Source organism: Grampus griseus (assembly GCF_964374135.1).
Source record: "Grampus griseus genome assembly, chromosome: 3".
Taxonomy (NCBI): domain Eukaryota; kingdom Metazoa; phylum Chordata; class Mammalia; order Artiodactyla; family Delphinidae; genus Grampus; species Grampus griseus.
The window spans coordinates 147,736,764-147,743,542 of NC_139019.1; the positions used below are offsets into that span (position 1 = coordinate 147,736,764).

The 6,779-nt window shown below is 49.2% G+C and overlaps 1 pseudogene across 1 annotated transcript; it reads left to right on the forward strand.

The window, feature by feature from the left end:
• Positions 1-4,701: 4,701 nt before the first annotated feature.
• On the forward strand, positions 4,702-4,956 carry LOC309820360 (small ribosomal subunit protein eS27-like; annotated as a pseudogene). Its single transcript has one exon. The product of its transcript is annotated as a small ribosomal subunit protein eS27-like (transcript).
• Positions 4,957-6,779: the final 1,823 nt, after the last annotated feature.

Below are 6,779 nucleotides of genomic sequence, written 5' to 3' on the forward strand. Positions count from 1 at the left end.
GTAGTTGTGGCTCGCGGGCTCTAGAGCGCAGGCTCAGTAGTTGTGGTGCACGGGCTTGGTTGCTCCGCGGCATGTGGGATCTTCCCAGACCAGGGCTCGAACCCGTGTGCCCTGCATTGGCAGGTGGATTCTTAACCACTGCGCCACCAGGAAAGCCCCGGTTCATACTTAAAAAAAATTTTTTTAATATATCTTGAGATTAAAAATTTTTTTGTGTGTGTAACAGTTTTTGTGCGGACACATGCTTTCATTTTTCTTGGGTATATACCTAGAAGTGGAATTGCTGGATCATGGGGTAACTCTAGATTTAACTCTTTGAAGGACTGCCAGACTGTTTTCCAAAGACTGTTTTCACATTCCCCAGCTCTGACATTTCTGATGCTGAGCAAGTTCCTAGACTTCTCTGAGGCTCCACCTCTTTCAGCCATAAAAAGAAACTAAAAACTCAGGGTTTGGGGGCGGATAAATGACAAAAATGGATATGAGAGCACTTTGCAAATTAGAAGTGTTTTAGTAAGCCTAGGGGAAAGTTGTTTTTGCTTTTTTAAAATGTTGGCTCTGTCGTTAAAGTGTTTGTGTGTGATTGGTTCTGTGGTTTTGGGGACTTGCTCTCATGCCAAAACAGTTAAGGAGTAAGAGACACTGAGGTGTCATTATCTTCTCTGACCTGTTCCTGATCAAGACAGAAGGCCAGAACTGTCTGGAGCTCCAGGCCCCTACTCCCAGCCTTCTGCTCAGAGCCAACTCACAGGGGCCCTGAGTTTACAGATGCCGGTGGTTACCGCCCTTCAGTGATGAAGGTGACGCTAAAGGTCGGGGAACCTGTGGCTGCATGCAGCCACGTGGTCTTAGGGCACATCGTGGAGAGTCGGACCATCTGGCTGAATGTGCCTCTCGGCTCCTTTCGGCATTTCCAAATAACAAGTGGCACTGTAGGGTGGAACACTCTCTCGAAGGCCCAGTGAGTGGCATGCACCCTCGGTCACATGCCTCACATGGTGTCCACTCGGCGTGGCCATGCCAGCTGGCGTTTAACTGGGCACTTTCCCGAGCATGCCCAGAAGGACCCCAAGCTTGGCTACTGGGGGAGGCAGTGGAGCCCAGAGACGGCCTGGTACCTGGGTCCGACTTCTTCCCAGGGAGCTGAGACAGCCCTGCTTCTTAGAATGTGGTTGTCTGCTCCGTTCTGGAAGCTGCTTGTGGGAGAGCCTGTTGGGGTCCCTGGGAATCCCTGAAGGTTAGCCTGGTGGGCAGGGCGTGGCTGGGAGTGCGGGCCTCAGGCAGGAGATGGATCTCTCTCTGTACAAGGCAGGATGGTCTGGGGACTGAAAAGCCCCAAAGGCGCCCAGGCAGTTGATGGGAGTCAGGAGATACAAACGGCCAATAAAGGATGAAAAGATGCTCTGCCTCAACTGGAAATCCACGATCCGAAACTGAGATGAGATACATACGATGTCTCGCCCACCAGAGTGGCAACAGCGAAGAAGACCCGTGCTTACTGGGTGCTGACGAGGGTGTGGGTAAGTGGGAACAAGCACTGCTCGTTACCCCAATCCTGAAATCTGGATCCTGAGTCGTGGACTGCAGAGAGCAACGGGCTGTGCCACCCTTGATCTGAATGGGAAAGACCGTCCTGCACCTCCAGTCCATCCAGAAATCCCGACCGATTTCCCCAAACATCATTGCACCTATACACTCTCAGGCACCCATCCTCACAACTCATCAGGCATTTTGGGATCATCAGACATTTCGGCATAATAGCTGGCATTTAAACAACTGTTTCACACATAAAGTGAGTATGTTTGTGTTCAACACAAAATAATGCCGTACAATAGCCAGTACACATGACCCTTCCTGATTTGTTTTGATATTCGTTTATGACTCTGTCACAACTTCTCTCCTAGGTTTCTTAGGCATACAGTTTCTTCAGAAACTATTCTGCTTTTTAAGAAGTCGTTTCCACTCAGTTGGACAGGGTGTCGGATAGGCTAACGAGCGTGAACTGTGACCCTGAAGCATTAAGGTGACTTCCAGGCTCTCCATTCTCTTCCTGGGACCCTGCAGAGCTTGGATGTCGTTGCTGGTACTGTATGCAGGTTCATCAGTTTTGACTCAGCTAGTGAGCTTGGGGTATACATTTTTACATGCCACCACAGCAGATCTTCAGTGAGTGACAGCTGTCATCCTCCTCCTCTAGGTGAGGCTAAGCTGACACAGCCTCTGAGAAGGGCACTCTCTGCCCCAGAACCCTGCTCCTGCCGCTTCCCTTCTCCGCGCTTCTCTAGAAAGGCTTCGTCTTTCAGCCTCCTCACGGCAGGATACAGGCCCACTTGCTGCTCGGGGATTTAAGAGGACAGAGGGAGCTCTGTCTTACATATTTAGTAGGAAAGGTACCAGGATACATGGGACACCAAAGCTGGAAACTTCAAAGTCACGTTCAAAACAATCCCGGTACCATCACCTCTGAGGGGATGGCCATTCTGTTTCCAAAGGAGACTTTCCTTTGGCTGACCCTTTCCTGCCTTTGCCCACTGCCCTGATCTGACCTGGGCTGGCTGATTGCAATAACTTTCTGTATGGTTCCCTCCCCCAGGCTCCGAGGGACTGGCTTATTTAAGGTGAAGAAACTGAGCACATTCCAAGAATGTGAAGGAAAAAGGAGAGAAAGGATGGACCAATAGGCTGGGTGAGGTCATGGAGGAGGTGAGGGGAGAGGGGTCACCTTGGGAAGGGGGTTCAGATTCAGCCCTAAGAATAGGTATGTGTGGGGACATCTGCTGTCTCTGGTTTCCCTTTCATAAGGGGACCAGGTCTTCTGCTGAGAACAGAGGGTCCAAGGTGGGGTTTAGGGATGCTGAGAAGACAGGTAAGACAGGGACTCATGGGGTCGTGGGTAAGATGGCTGCTAGGGTTGGAGGACTGCAGAGGTTCTTGGGAACTGTGGTTCAGGAAAACACTGTGCAATCCCTTTTAAAAATGTTTGCACATTTCTTGACATTCCTCCCATCATAATGTGGAGTCTGAGTCCTCTCCCCTTGAACATGGGCTAACTTTCATGACTTTTGCTTCTAATAAGACTGCAGTGGAAGTGTCACTGTGTGACATCGGAGGCTATCTCATAAGGCAATGCACAGAGCACAGAGCACAGAGGAGGTTATTTGGTTGTGGTAGGAGATGGTCTGGGAGAAATTCCCACACTCCTTTCCCTTGGGCAGGGAGGGGAGGTCCCCCTTCCTCTGGCCTCAGGGTTGAGAGGCAAATGCCCTGTGGTAGCATCTGCTGTGTCTGCCTTCATCTGGGGATTTTCCTTTGTGGAAACACTCTTGCCCACTCTCAGTCTACCTGGTCAGGGTGGAGCTCACCCAACCCCCGATGCCAGGGTTGGAGATGTGACCTGGACAATTAGTGTCAGAGTGATTGGCTCACATAACCAAAGCCAGGCCACTGAGCATCAGTCCTGGGATGTTTGCTGGAATTCTCCAGATAGAAGCATTCTCTTCATCTGGGATCAATCAGCTTGTAGGAAGGGATCCTGAAACTATAGGGTGACCATCTTTGGGGGGAGCCTGTTCAAGAGGAGAGCTGAAAGACAGAGGGACAGCATTCTATTGATATCATTTAAGCCCCTGGATCCAACCAGTCCTGAAACCGGATGTATCTCTGGTCTTCCTATTTAGGTCAGCCAAAAATTAACTTCTACTCTGGGTTTCTGTCGCTTGCAACTCCAAGTGTCCTTAATGGTACAGCCCCTGAGTATTGGAGGTGGCTGAGATTAAGAGGGTGAGACTGGCAGGCCAACCCCCTCCCCAGCAAGGCTTTCAGGGAAGAGCCCTCTGCATCGGTGTGGCCCCAAAGCAAAAAACCTCCCCCTGCAAAGACCCCAGGCCCCAGCGCAGCCCGTTGGCCCTTGCAGCTTACTTTTCCTCTTACCACCACTTGTTCAGTTGACTGTGAACTGGTCTTACCCAGAGCTGGGATTAACATTGCCCAAAAAGCCTGGGATTTGTCTCTTCTTGACATTAAGCCTGACCCTCGGCCCATCACTGGACCCCACCTGACCACAGAAGGTGGGTGAGGGATGCCTGCTTAAATGGGACCAGTAACCGAGGATAAAAAAAGCTGGGTGTCAAAACCTTTACCAACCCCATTGTTGCCCACTTTGGTTGCAACTTAATCCCCACCTGGAAGCTTCCCCCATCCTCCCTGGCCCCCAGTGCCTGGGTCAGAAATTCAACCTGTTTCCTGTCTCTTTCGTCTTCATCTCTTCTCCCTGGTCAGACACCAAGGCCTCCACTTCTACATTCAGCCTCTGCCTGGCTCAGGCCTCCTCATTAAATCAGTGCCACACATCAGCCCCTCTCTTTCAGAAGCTCATGCCATGCTTTTCTCAAAACCCTCAAAGCCCATGGCAGGGGTCATAACACAAACATCTTCAGGCCCAAGGGACCTGGGCCCAGTGATGTCACATTTTTAGGTTTTCCTAGAAAAGCCAGATACTTGAATTTTTTGTAAGTCTCTTGATTTATAGATGTTAGCTGCCAATTAAGAAAAAACAAACAAGCAAGCCAAAACCCCAAAGACAGACAAACAAAAGCACCCTGCAGGGATCCCGGAAGCTGATGCTGCGCTCTGGGTTGCATGCTGCTGGCTAGAGGTGTCGCCTTAAAGATCTGGACGGGCTGGGCTTGAGAAAGGATCAACATGCCTTTGGCTAGAGATTTACTGCATCCGTCCTTGGAAGAGGAGAAGAAAAAGCAAAATGAAGCGGCTGGTTCAAAGTCCAAGTTCTTACCTTACGGATGAAAAATGTCCAGGTTACTCAAGGTTACCACGGTTTTCAGCCATGCTCAGATGGTGGTGCTTTGTGTAGGTTGTTCAACAGTGTTGTGCCGGCCGACAGGAGGAAAGGCCAGACTCACAGTAGGGTGTTCATGTAGAAGAAAACACCACCAATGATCCACACAACGGCCTGGATTTGCGTTCTGTCACAGAAAGACTTGTCAGTGCAATCATTCTAGTTAATCTACCAACATAATATAATTACATTTAATTTTAAGGTATACACAACAACACTGTCCCATTTTGGTGTCAGTTTTTCAAAAAAGTTTTGATTATGGGCAAAACAAAAACAAACAAAAAAACCCCTGGATGGGCCAAACAGAACACATCTCTGCACCAGACTGACACGCAGTCCATCATTTTGCGACTTCTGTGCTCCCAGAATAGAGTCCAAAATGTCCTGGTGCATCTTCCCTGGGGAGGAGACACCTAAGCTGAGCTCTGAGAGTAGATAGAAGTCACCCAGGTGAGCATGGGGTGCTCCATGTAGAGGGATGAGCTGTTAACATTCCAGGAAGTGCTTCTTAATTTTTGTATCCTGAATTCCACCAGTTCCAAGATGCACATGGTTTTACTGTGAGCATCTCTGAACTCAGGATGTCTTACAGTCAACCACGTGTTGTAGTTTAAATGGCAGCACATTTTCTTTCTTTGTGGTACATAAAACAGTCGTGGTCTTACAATCTAGGGCATCTTAGATTTGATGAGATATGGTGAGTTGTTTTCTTTTTTAAACGAAACAAGGTCCTCCTATACATTCTGCTCTGGGACAGGCAGCTTCTGCGAATACGGATGGAATATGGCCAAAGGGACGGGTTACGAAAGATCATGGCTTCCGTCTTGCTAGTTCTTTTTCTCTGGCTGTCACTCTTCCTGGGCCACAGGAGCCCCTGGTCTGTGAGTGAACTTTAGGGAGCCAAGATGTGTGCGCAGCCCTGATGGTGGCCCTGTGGTGCCCCAGAGGCCACCGTGAGCCTCAGTGGCATAGATGAGCTAGATGCTGGTCTGGGCTGGATGCTGGCCACCTGGACGCCAGACCATAGCCAGCCGCAGAGTGCCCACTGCATCAGATGGGAAAGGGCCACGGGGCTGGAGGGGCTTATGTTCTGAGTGCACAGAAGCAGCGGGTACAGCCACAGAGGGCCCCCAGGCTTGGGAGGGAAGGAGGGAGGCAGGTGCCTGGGCAGGCTCAGCCCAGGCTGCTGGCTTGAGGCCGTGTCTTTACACAGACACTTCTGCCAGTGTGGCTGATGTGTCCCCTTTAGGGGCAACTGTGCCATTAAACCCATGGGTGCTCCATTAGGACAGTTTAGGGCTGGCAGAATGAAAAACAAAACCACATCAACCACTGGTTTCAATGTCACCATAAGTGGAATGGCAGTACAATGCCTGTCTCTTCTCTACTTTTCAAATTGGTTATGAGAATAGATGATTACCTCTTGGATAAAAAGAACACATTAATATTCTTTCACACTCAAATTCTATATAGAAGAAGCCCCATTTACAAAACCCGTGTGAGAACAAGATGATTTCCCTTTAGAAAAATGACTAACTGCCCAGTCCTTTAAAACACAAAATCTAAAGTCTCTGCAGATCATAACGCCTTAGCAGACGTGTGTTAGATAATAGAGGAGCTTAAAACTAAACATTCGCTTGCCTGTTTATATCAGAGAAATGAAAACTTACGTCCACAAAGAAACCTGTAGGCGAACGTTCAAAGCAGTTTTAATAGCCCCAAACTGGAAACAGCTCAAATGTCCTTCAATGGACTAAACAAAATCTAGGACATCCTTACAATAGAATACTACTCAGCAACACAAGAGATCAAGCTATTGATACATGCAACCGCCTGCATGCATCTCAGAGAGCGCTGCATAGTGAAGAAAGCCAGTCTCAAAAGGTTGCATGCTCTGTCAGTCCACTTATATAACGTTCTCAGA